The 11,998-nt window shown below is 38.5% G+C and overlaps 1 protein-coding gene across 3 annotated transcripts in view; it reads left to right on the top strand.

Moving 5' to 3' along the window:
* The first annotated feature begins 5,286 nt into the window (after positions 1-5,286).
* The window catches only part of sema3d (sema domain, immunoglobulin domain (Ig), short basic domain, secreted, (semaphorin) 3D), a 39,270-nt gene continuing 32,558 nt past the window's right edge, over positions 5,287-11,998 (top strand). For 2 of the 3 annotated variants that reach the window (XM_026927334.3, XM_053234997.1), the window contains exon 1: positions 5,287-5,505. The gene's annotated coding sequence lies outside the window, so the exon portion shown is untranslated. The remainder of the gene's footprint in view (positions 5,506-11,998) is intronic. The other variant, XM_026927332.3, reaches the window with a different exon arrangement.

Raw genomic sequence — 11,998 nt, 5'->3', positions numbered from 1 at the left:
TAATAAATCTAAATATTCAGTACAGTTAGCTAGCTAATAAATCTAAATATTCAGTACAGTTAGCTGGCTAATAAATATAAATATTCAGTACAGTTAGCTAGCTAATAAATATAAATATTCAGTACAGTTAGCTAGCAAACTTGTGGCTAAAAAAAAAAAAAGATGAACACGCAGGTATGCTTTTCTCCTTCATTATCCATCTGAGCTGATCCTGGGATTGGAAATGCCCGCGCAAAAAAAAAAACAGTATTCTGTGCATGATCGGTGACCTCTTATTTTGTTTTATTTTATTTTTCTGGGAAAGGGGGCGTTTTCCCAACACCTCCAGAAACGCCCATGTTACGTTGTGGTAGTGAAACCCCTGGAATTTAGTGAATGCCGTGGAATCGCAGTCATTCAGAGACATACTTGAGAAAATAATACATTGTACAGACACATTTAAAGATACATTTTCATTGTTAGGCAGGCTTATATGAAGAATGTTTAGTTTTATTTCTAGAGATTGATTACATCTTTAAGTCAAGTTGCAGTTTTCATACTTCTGTAATATTTTTCAGTCGAAATTAAATTACTGAAAGAACTGAGTTTCACTTTGTAGTTTTTTACGTTTGATGTTTTCAGTGTAACTGGAAAGTAAAGTAATTAGTAATCTGATTACTTTTGACATGTAGTAATCAGTAATGTAATCAAATTACAATTTTAAAGTAGTAATTAGTAATATGTAGTGGATTACTTTTTTGGAGTAACTTATCCAACACTGCTAGCTACATAGTTAGCTATCTAGAAAAGAAACCCCTAATACATTATCCTGAGCAGTGCTTAAATATATTTACCATTACAGAACATTGAAGTACCATCTTAAGTTTAGTACAGAGCAAAACATTAACAGATCTGACTAGCTAGTCTAGCTCACTCAGAAAACTAGTACTGATACGTGTTTCTGCAGGTTGGATGTTGAACTGTGAAATGCTAATATCTCCACAGGATTTGGTCTGATAATTAGCAGATCATTATCACACTAATAAATTGGGCAGGGGATGTTCGGCTGTCTCCACTGTCTCAGACATTGCTGCTGCTGACTGATTTGCTGCCTGAAGTGCAGACTTTCAGGAGGAAACTGCTTTATTTTGATCAAGTCTTGAAATTTAATTATTTAAAATGTACACTTACTGTCTTTTAATTGAACTGTCTTTAACTCAAATAAAAGTCAATTACTATAATTTAATTATATTCAAAAAAGTACATCTATATTGAACCATGTACTCAAGTACCATAATGAGACTACATGTAGTTCATGCTTTCCAGCCCTGTATATACGTATATTTTGAATCTACTGGCTTCACCTCCTGTAGCCATAAAAGTGCTAGCACACCTAACGAAGATCTTGTTTCTTTGGTAACTTTTTGTAGTTTTTGTGCACTTTTTCTACACTTTTACTACATTCACAATTATTACTACCTAACTAATTATTCGTGTATATGACCTTATATCATATCATATATTTGACCTTTAATATTCAGTTTAACTTGACTTTAAATCTATCCAAATTATTACAAAGAAGAAGTCAGCAATAAAGTAATTTCTATACCTGAGGGTTATTTCTTTACAGTTTCAGTGCAAAGGCAGCTTATACATTATCCCTGACAGCTCTGTAATTTGTATTTGTAATGTGAGAATCTATCCTGGACAGAAGCATTTGGTTAATGAGTGCATATTATTATGTGAATTATACCCAGATGTGATTTAGACTCAGTGTATAATATCATATTTAATTAGCTCAGTGAATGCTTTGATCATTAAACAGAAGTTACACCCATTATTTGCTGGACAAAAACAGAGGATTATAGGTAGATATGCGATTTTGGAGAAAATGTAGTGGTAACTTTAGCTACCTATATAGGTTTTTTTTAGTAAGAAGTGAGGCAAAAGTCAGGTGATACTTAAGATTTTGGGTTTTTTCACATGGAGAGACCATGGTTTGCTCTATTATTTTCTACGGTCATGCTTCTGAACATTGTGCATTTTCAGGGTTTAATGCTCACCTAGATGAAGTCAGCGTGAAAAGAAATTACTCGTTACCAGAAGTAAATGAGTGAATGAGTAAATTGGCTTTTTTGTGTTTGGTTTGACAGCTGTTCTGACTGAGTGAATGTCACAGATGTCAGTAAAAACATTAAAATTCAGATTCCAATGTAGCCTGCATTTGGCTACTTATAATATACACATTAATCAGATCCTGCAGGTGCAGTTTCCTTCGTTTCAGCAACGAAGCACACCAAAGCTGTTTGAGTAATAGCTCCTGGAGAGATTTCTAGACAATCCTCCACCTGCTAATCGTGAGTGAGGGAGTTAAAAGCCATGTCGATGAGGTGCTTCACATCGGAAAAATAAATCCTCCTCTCTTCAAACTATTGCAAAACCAGCAATGACAGGTGACTGGTCTCAAAGCATTAATATTTCTGTCAGAAACTACGCTATGTGAATGTATATGTCTCATAGGTCTGCATATGAAGTATGTTAAAAAAAACTCCATCTGGTGTTGATTTGAAGCTTCATATTATAAACTGTGAAATATTATAGCCTAGAGCACAGTTTGTCCATATAAAAAGTCCCCACCTTTGCTCAGTGTGAAGAAAATATCCAGTCACTTCACACTATCAACACCCAAGCCAGGTCATCTCTCAGACTGACACACACACACACACGGGTCAGTCCACTCTGAACACACCCTGCTGGCTCAGAGAATGTGCTCTTCACTGTGCTACGCCCTTTGCACCGGTTTACTGTCAGACACAGAGACTCGTGTTTTCGAGAGCAGTCTGGAATATCTGTAATGTCCATGTCATGATCAGACTTGTATGTTTCAACAAGCTACCAATGTGTGAATGTAAACATGTTCAGGTTTGAAATGCATTAAATTCTATGTGTTTAGACAAGAAAAATGTTATAAATCAAATCAAATCTGATTCCCCTAACAGCCTAAATACATCCTTAGAGATTCCTATCTGCAGATTTGGGTTTTTAAAGACATAGTGTTTCATTTAGCTCATTTGAGCAAAGTTGTACTGTACAAAACCAGTTATATTACTCCATGAACATTTCCTATTCATGCCAGTATGTTAAGGAAATGGTGTCTTATGGTGAAATTCATGTGAAATGTAGGTTAAAGTGCAGTGGTTCATTCTACTAAATGGAGACACACACACACACACAGACATATACACACACACACAGAGAAACATATAATCATGTGCCTTAATCATAGTTTCCGGGCTGCTCCTTTTGGTCTTAAGGTTTAGTTAGGAGTAACTTTTTTTAGTTGCTCCTACATGGGAATTCTCCATTGAGTCATTTTCTGTTCTGAGAACTTTTTTTTTAATTGAATTTTTATTCTTGACCTGTCTAATCCACTTCCACATTACACTGTACAGCTCATAAAGCAGAATATCTCTCTTGTACACCAAGACTTTGTTTGACTGGACTATGCACATGGCACAGCTCTCCAGACAATGACCGAATTGTAGCTTTTATAAGAGCTCTGGGGAATTTTATGACTGTACCATCCTTCATAATGCCCAGTATAACTCATTGTACAGACCTAATGACATCACAGCCCCAGATGACTGAAACGACGTTTATTGTAGCTTTGTGTATACACAGTACAATCCCCAACATTGAAGGAACTCTTATGGTATTCACTGGACTCCAACATTGGCAGAGTTAATTCAACACTAGGGGTTTTATTGGTTAGGTTTAAACTTTTACTCATTATCCTCACACTCATTAAGGACTACCACGACCACCAATGCATCGGTCTTATTTTTGCTATACTGGTTTTGTTTCTGTTTTGTTTAAAATACTTGCAAATAATTGACTTGTGTAGTTTAAAGTCTGTAAATGAATGCAGTTACTTCCAAACTCTGTAGTGGAGTAGTCCTTACTTGGCAGACTATTCATTATGATCACATGTGGTTTTGGACCTGACATGCATACCATATTAGGCATGACGTAAATTGGCCCACAAACACACATTGTTATTGGGTGACTGTAAGCCGATCCTGGTCTGCCTCAATTGGTCTCATAAATTTAAGTCCATTTTGGTTGATATTACATTTGATTTTTTGTATACAATCACATACAGTACATACTCCTTACATAGCACTAAAGATTACTTGCTGATGTACTATTTATGGTAGCATATACATGTATTGGCCACTTTAAAAGGAACACCTGTACACTTTCTCATTCAAGCAATTATCCAGTCAGTCACAGTCAATCATGTGGTATCAGTGCAATAATAATAATAATAATAATAATAATAATAATAATAATCAACCCATATATTATATAGCACCTTTGAAAAGGCCTCTCAAGGTGCTTTACATAGGAATTCATGCAGATACAGGCCAAGAAATTAAGTTAAGGTTCAGAACGGGGGAAAATGTAATCTCAGTGATTTTGACCTTCGCATGGTTGTTGGTGCCAGACAGGCTGGTTTAAGTATTTCAGAAACTGCTGATCTATAGATTTTACATGGAAACATCTTGTTGATGAGAGAGGCCAGAGGAGAATGGTCAGAAGGGTTCGAGCTGACAGGAACACTACGGTAACTCAAACTAACCACTCTTTACAACCATGTTGAGCGGAAAAGCATCTCAGAATGCACGGCCTTGAAGCAAATGGGCTACAACAGCAGGAGAACACATCGAGTACCACTCCTGTCCACAGTGGATCTGGAGTCTATCCCAGTATGGGATGGGACACCAGTCCATTGTAGGACACCATGCACACACATTCACACACTCATTCAGGTGCAATTTAGAATAGCCAGTCTGTCTACCTGCATGTTTTTAGGACAGCTGGAGGAAACCAGAGAACTCGAAGGAATCCTATCTCCCGAACTCAGGGAGAAAATGCAAAACTCTACATAGAGGCATAGGTTACCCGAGCACAAGATTGAACCACGGACTCTGCTGTGAGACGGCACTTATGCTATTTATACTATTTGGTTTTAGAAGTCCTACTGCATAATCTGTAGCTTATACATATAAACTCTGATTTGGTCATTTTATGGTATGTGTATGGTGGTGTACTATTTTAACACACAGTATTGTACAGTAGTGTGTCAGTTAAGATTATAACCTATAGGATTTACATTAGATACATCACACACACACACACACACACACACAGTCAGTCTCAGTCTCTCTCTCTCTCTCTCTCCACCCTTCGCTAATTGGCCGCGCGCGCTCTCCAGTTGTGACTCGATTCTGCGGCGCGAGCGCAGGAGTTAAATCGGCACGCGCTCGACTCCGTTAGGAGAAAGTGAGTCAGTCTCACTCAGAGCGGTCGGATTTCTCCCCCGGTGTTTATTAATTAAATATTAAAAGGCTTTAAAACCTCACACGTAAACGAACAGACGTTTGGTGTTATAGAATAACGTGGAACAGTTCGGCCTGGAAAAAAAAAAAAAAAAAAAAAAAAAGTTTGGTACCAGAGAGAAAGGTAAGCGCCTCTGAGGTGGTTTGAGTGTTTGTTTTAGCTAAAGGCTATGAGTGGTGATAAATGAAAGCCAGGACAGACAGTATAAGATGTGTAAAGACAGAAAGTAAGCGCCTCTTAGGTGTCTTCTTGGTTTGTTTGAGTGTTTGTTTTAGCTATAGGCTATGAGTGGTGATAAATGAAAGCCAGGACAGACAGTATAAGATGTATATAGACAGAAATGACATATTTTTTATTTACTTCTGATACTTATTACCTAGGACAGCCATGAAGTTGCTAACTGCTTTTGCTATAGTAATAAATAAGTGTGGTGAAGGAGCAGGTTTTTTTTGTTTATTTGTGCGGGTTTTCTCTGAGGGAGTTGACTGCTTTCCCTGTTTGTCTTCTTCTTCTTCTTCTTCTTCTTTTTTTTTTCCTTTTATGTGATGAAAAGTCAGGTTTTGGGAGGATTCCTGAGAGAACCCCTGACCTGTGGCTTATTAATAAACATTATCAGACATATCATTACTGTAGAACAAACGCTTTTGGCTTTTAACAAGTGCATGAAACAACTGTAATAAAAGACTCAGTGGAAGGACAAAATTCCTGAGGACTGAATAATTCTTTATTTCTTTCCACACCACCTCTCCCTGTATCTGTCTCTACAGTATTTTGCCCTTATTCTACACCAAGGTTATATTCAGCTTTAATAAGCTCTTTGCCTATGTCTGTGAGATGCAAACTTCACACACCTCATTAATCCACTATCCCTAGAGCAAGACAAACATTCCACTCCACATTAGACCAGTGCAAACAGATAAGAACGAGCAATTCAATTAATGAAAGATTAACAGGGTTATGAAAGGTGATAAGGGCCATTTTCAGCAGGCTGAGCCAGAGATTTGGGGAGAGGAATGTTTACAGGGAGTAAAAAAGATCAGGGCTGAGTGTCAGAGGAATGAGAGAACAGCCGTCCCGCAGTCCGCCTCTGCTCCGTCTCGCACCTCTGTGCCAAGAGCAGAGCTGTAGCACGCCAGTTCACTGCTGACTCTGTGGACTCTCAGACTGAAGAGGGGAAACACCGCTGGCTTGAATCTAAAACCACTGAGAGCGATCTCTCTTCTCCAAGACATGTTCGTCCAGATAATAACTCTCTGTGATGCTTAGACGCTTTGTGGAAAGTCTCCTTCGTACGCCCTGGTGTTTTACAGGAGGAGTCAGACAGAAAGCTCCAGTCATGAGCTGTGTGGTCAGTGATCCAAAGAGAGAGAGAGAGCGAGAGAGAGAGAGACGGAATGAGAAGAGAGAGCGCCGCTGGCAGAAGTCCAGGGCGTCAGCTTGAAGAGGAGTCAGGAGTAAATAAACAGTGGAGTTTCTCATTTATGCCAGCCTTCAGTCTGATTAATAATGGTGAAACACTAAGACTGGACAATATGACAATATAATATTGATATCATGATAAACTACACACTTTTCTGAGTGTTTTTTACTCTGAGGTACTTTTTAACGCCGACTAACTCAATTTCCACTCAGAGTAATGATTTACTGTCTAAAATTTACTAAAATTTATGTTTTTGATTTGAAACTTCAGTAGCCCATGTCAGTGGGACAAGCACATTTCATGTCCAGGCTTTTAGTTTTTTATGCATAGTTGCTCAATTAACAAGCATGTGTAGCAACCAGAAAAAAGAAAACACACATATGCAATGTGACGCACCATGATGCTCTACATATAGCTTGTGCTTTAATACACATCAACTGAGTCACAATCTGGCTGGTTTGTTTTTACTAAGCGTGTTAATTAGCATTTGTACATGGCAGATTATATTTTCTGAATCAGAAACATGCAGGTACATGGAAACACTGATGAACCTGAAGTTTCATTAGTGTTTCGATGGAAAGCCATTATATTACTGATTATATTACAACCATTTTGAGAAAAACACACTAACCACAGTCTAATCATAAACTGTATGCATGATGCCAGTACAGAATACCCCAAATCATAGCTTAAACGCTGGACAATGACCTACTGCATTAGAAATTTTATTAGAAGAGGATAATCATACGTTCATTCATTCCTCTTAGTCTGTATTAGTCCACTTATTATGTTGCTATATGTATAACTTTTTTGCTGCGTCAGTCGCAAGTTTTTGCCTCATCAAAGCACACAATTGTATAGGATGTCTGTGTGCTGTAGCATTAAGATTTCCCTTCACTGGAACGAAGGAGCCCAAACCTGTTCCAGCATGAAAATACACAAAGTGAGGTCCATGAAGACATGGTTTGCCAACGTTGGAGTAGAAGAACTCGAGTGATCTGCACAAAACCCTGACCTCAACCCCACTGAACACCTTTGGGATGAACTGGAATGCCAACACCCCAGGCCTCCTCACCCAACATCAGTGCCTGACCTCACTAATGCTCTTGTGGTTGACTGGATAAATCCTCAAAGCCACACTTTAAAATCTATTAGAAAACCTTCCCACAGTGGAGATTATTATAACAGCAAAGGGGGACTAAATCTGGAATGGGATTTTCAAAAAGCACATATGAATGTGATGATCAATAGTTTTTCTGGGCAAAAAATGGACCTTTATTGTCTTATTGAACTTAGTTAATGAATTTATGAAGGTTGTTAGTTCCCAGGAGTGCCCTTGAGAATGTCTAGAGAGTGTACTCTGTTTCACTTGTAAGTGACTTTAATAAATAAATGTAGGTTAATGACACAAAACATGATAGCTGTTCTAAGCAGAAGAAAGGTTCCCAGAACTGTCCAGTTAGAGCTAACGTGAAGAATGCTATGTGTGATGTGTGTACGTGTGCGTGTGTGTCTGTGTGTGTGGTAGCACTATGGTGTCTGGGTAGTAAAAGCTCATAACACTGAGGTGCTACCAATCTTTCTGTCTGTGTGCTGTCTTTTTCTCACTCCTTCGCCCTGTCTGTCTCCCCTCACCTCTATTATCTTCCACTATATCAACTGTACAAGAGCCAAGAAGGCAAAAATGAAAAACACAATGTAATGAAAGTTCAAGAGTTTCGGGATGGATGGAACAGGTTTCCACAAACGTTCTGCTGTGGTTTCCATAACACCATTTGCTGACCTTTGAGGAATGATGGAATGGAATGATGGAGTCACAAGAAATATACAAATGTTGGAAGTTTTGGTAATTTGTTAGGCTCATTGTGAATCTCTTCGGTTTTCATTTCATTTTGATTCTTTCAGTATGGCCTTTCCCATCCATAGTGATATGGAATTTTTAATAAATGTTGCACAAAGATAATTCAATCAGATCTCACTGAGGTTTTAATGTCCCTGGTGCTGTGTGAGCCAATCCTTCTTTTCAGTAGGTGGTTAGGTATGTTCGATTTGGTTTGGAAGACAACTTTGCGCCTCTGATGTTTCTCCATACTTGGCAAGAATTTGTGAAGTTGTTTACTTTTAATACAAGAGCATCAGGTATCAGCTGATACCCAAGCTGCGATGTTGGTATTGTATCAAAAATGCAAATAGTGGGATTGGTGCATCCCTCATCACCATTTTGGTCATTGTGACAGCTCGAGTACTCAACAAAGAAAATGGGTACTCGAATTCAGGCGATAGCATTGCACATATGTCTAGCATCCTCCTTTTGCTCAACACATGTTTAAAGGTGAGTGATGGCACCTTGGATTAGTAGTAGAGATACATGACAGACTTACGCTCACACTGTATAAATCACAATGTAAATATCTGTGCATTTTAAAGTTCACAATGAGGGGTTCCATCTCGAACATTTACACTCTAAAGGTTTTTTTTTTTGGCAGGTTGGGGTCAAGTAAGTTGTACCAAAAGTCACTCTCAGATTGAAGTAACCCGTTGTTGCTGCTGAAGAAGATCCCAATATGTGAACATGTGTGGAAAACAGATGGATAATGATATACTGCAGGACTTTCTGAAGAATACCTACTTTCTTATGAAATGATAGATTCACATGCAACTCACACTGCAGTTTTGTCCCATCCTGTGAAACTGCGAAGAGAACTTCAGTGCAATGTTACTTTTTATTGCATTAGAACAGGTTTTCTCACATTATTTTTTCAGATGACCCATGTTTGTGACGTTGATTTTTAACATGACGCATACAACATAAACAATGCGTCTAACTGAACAATGACTACTTCACTAAAGGAGATACACATACTTAATGAACAGCCTGGGCCTGTCTACTCTGTAAGAAGTATCAGAAGCAGCTTTCATTTGGCTTTGTCTTCTACTGAGTAGGAATGGAGAATCTCACTTTTATACATACAGTATTTGTAGTTGTAAAGGGCAGATAAAAACAAAACAAAAAAAACGAAAACTTGCTATCTTTGAAAAAAAAAATTCCCATGGGGTTTATTTGCCCAATAACCATGATTCACTAACATATTCCTAGAAATTGAAGAAGCACATTTGATGCACATTTCAGCACAGAGAAATTCTTTTCTTTGCATATCTCAGCTTGTTAGGAATTGAGACAGCACCACAGAACAGATAGAGTTTATGGCCTTGCTAAAGTGCCGAATAGTCACTTGCAGCTTGGCGGTGCTGGCGTTTGAACCCCTGACCTTCTGATCAATAACCCAGACCCCTAACCGTTAAGCCCTTGCTGCCCTGCACAAATAAAGCACATTGGCCTAGCATCTTGATTAATAGTGTAATAGGTAACAAATTCAAATTTTAAGAATGCATTCTTAACATAGCTCCCTTTTTTTTTCTTGGCTGGTTCAGAAGCTCGCTGCTCACTGCCATCTTCTTTTGTGCTTCCTCCTGCTTGCTCAGAAGGATGGCAAACGTTTTCAGTTGTTCGTGGAGCCAGTGGCTTAGTCTGTCTTTTTCTTGAAAAGGTAATGTAATGTTTAACAGTTTCAGCAAGGTGAACCGGACATAAACTTGACTGGATTGCAGCGATGTCATTCATATTAAATAAAGGAACACAAGCGCCGCTCAAGATGGAGGTTACGAGCAGGTTCACTTCATGTTTTCATCTACATTATCTGAAGATACAGATTTGTACCTGTTAAAACGGGTTTCATTTTTTTGTGTTCTCTGAGGCCTATTTTTGTCGTGTCCCAGGGCTTGAAAAACCCTGCATTAGAGGATTTTCATGGAGACAAAATCAGTACACTGAATGGGTAATTACTACACAAGTGTGTGTCTTTGACAGAAAGCTAAATAGGGTGAGGAGAGTACATGGGAACAGAGTGAGAGAAAGAAAGAAGGGGAACATTTGATTGCTTGTACACTAGTGTGTATTCTTGGTTCTGTGTTTGTTGCGTGTAAATGAACCTAACTCACTAACTTCATGCTCTCTGGCTCTCTTCGTGTCTAAGACCCCCTGACAGTACTGTCAAACACCCCAACGAGCAGCGAACAAAGTAAAGCAGCTCCTCTTTATTCTCCTCTGACACTAAGTATGTAAGCAAGTGAACTCCTCACCGTCTGATCCCTCTAAAGCCGCACATGGGAAACAGTAGAGTTTTCACTAAAGAGTAGAGACATTATCCCAGCACTTTAGAGTAGGTTCACTTTGTCACTCCTTAATTATAGCTATCGGGGTTCCTCTCAGGATGTCTAAAGTTACCCATAATTCCAAAGGTCTGTCAGTCAGAGATCAGGCATTCTGTGCATGTAATGGGCTTTAGGAGTTTTTGGCTTGAAGGAATTTCTTTGCTCCTCATTCTCCTGGTCATGAGATACCTACCTGGATCTCTCCCAGCTGAGTACAGGAATGGGAGTTTTCCTTCTGCAGAGATAAGAGGGGGTTTAAAACATGCCATTAAACATGGATTTGACTAAAGAAAATATGGAAGAGGAAAGCAGAAAGCGTTCACTTTATCCACCGGGTTTTTAGCGATATCTGATACTTTTCCACTCCTTATCTGTTGAATGTCTTTTCTATATTAGTGGCAGGGCAGTGATCCGTGAACTGATATCTTCAATCACCTTCCCTACAGATATTGCATTCTTACAGTTACAGATTTGTCTTACCAATTTTGACAGTATGCAATTTGAGAAGAGATTATTGTAACCTTTCTTCTCAATGTGTTGGGATACAGTGAATCAGTATATCACTTGTGTGCAGTGGGTTCAAATAAGAGGCAAATGTTCATATGCTCTTCTAATATAAGATAATAAAAATAATTATATAATAATGCTATTTGTTTAACATGATAGAAGTCAGCAATTCTCAAATCAGATTGTGGAAATAGGAGTTTAGATGTTTAGACTGTGTTGTTGTTATCTGTGTTAAGACTGTGATCTGTGTTATCTGTGTTACACCATGTTACATCTTCACCTTTATCTATTAGCCTAGTGGCAGAGAGGTCTGCTGTTAAGCGCAATGTCTCACAATGATTAAATATTTAATGGTTAGGGCAATGACAGAGTCGATCAGGTGGTCCTTCGCTGCTGACTGGGACACATCGAGATGCACTCACACTAGAAATGTTGTCATTACTGTCTCAGCCCACCTCTGAATGTGGTTTGAGTAAA

This window comes from Pangasianodon hypophthalmus, chromosome 6 (assembly GCF_027358585.1).
Source record: "Pangasianodon hypophthalmus isolate fPanHyp1 chromosome 6, fPanHyp1.pri, whole genome shotgun sequence".
NCBI lineage: Eukaryota > Metazoa > Chordata > Actinopteri > Siluriformes > Pangasiidae > Pangasianodon > Pangasianodon hypophthalmus.
The sequence above is the reverse complement of the archived record's forward strand: the minus strand, read 5'-3'. Positions and strand labels throughout refer to the sequence as shown.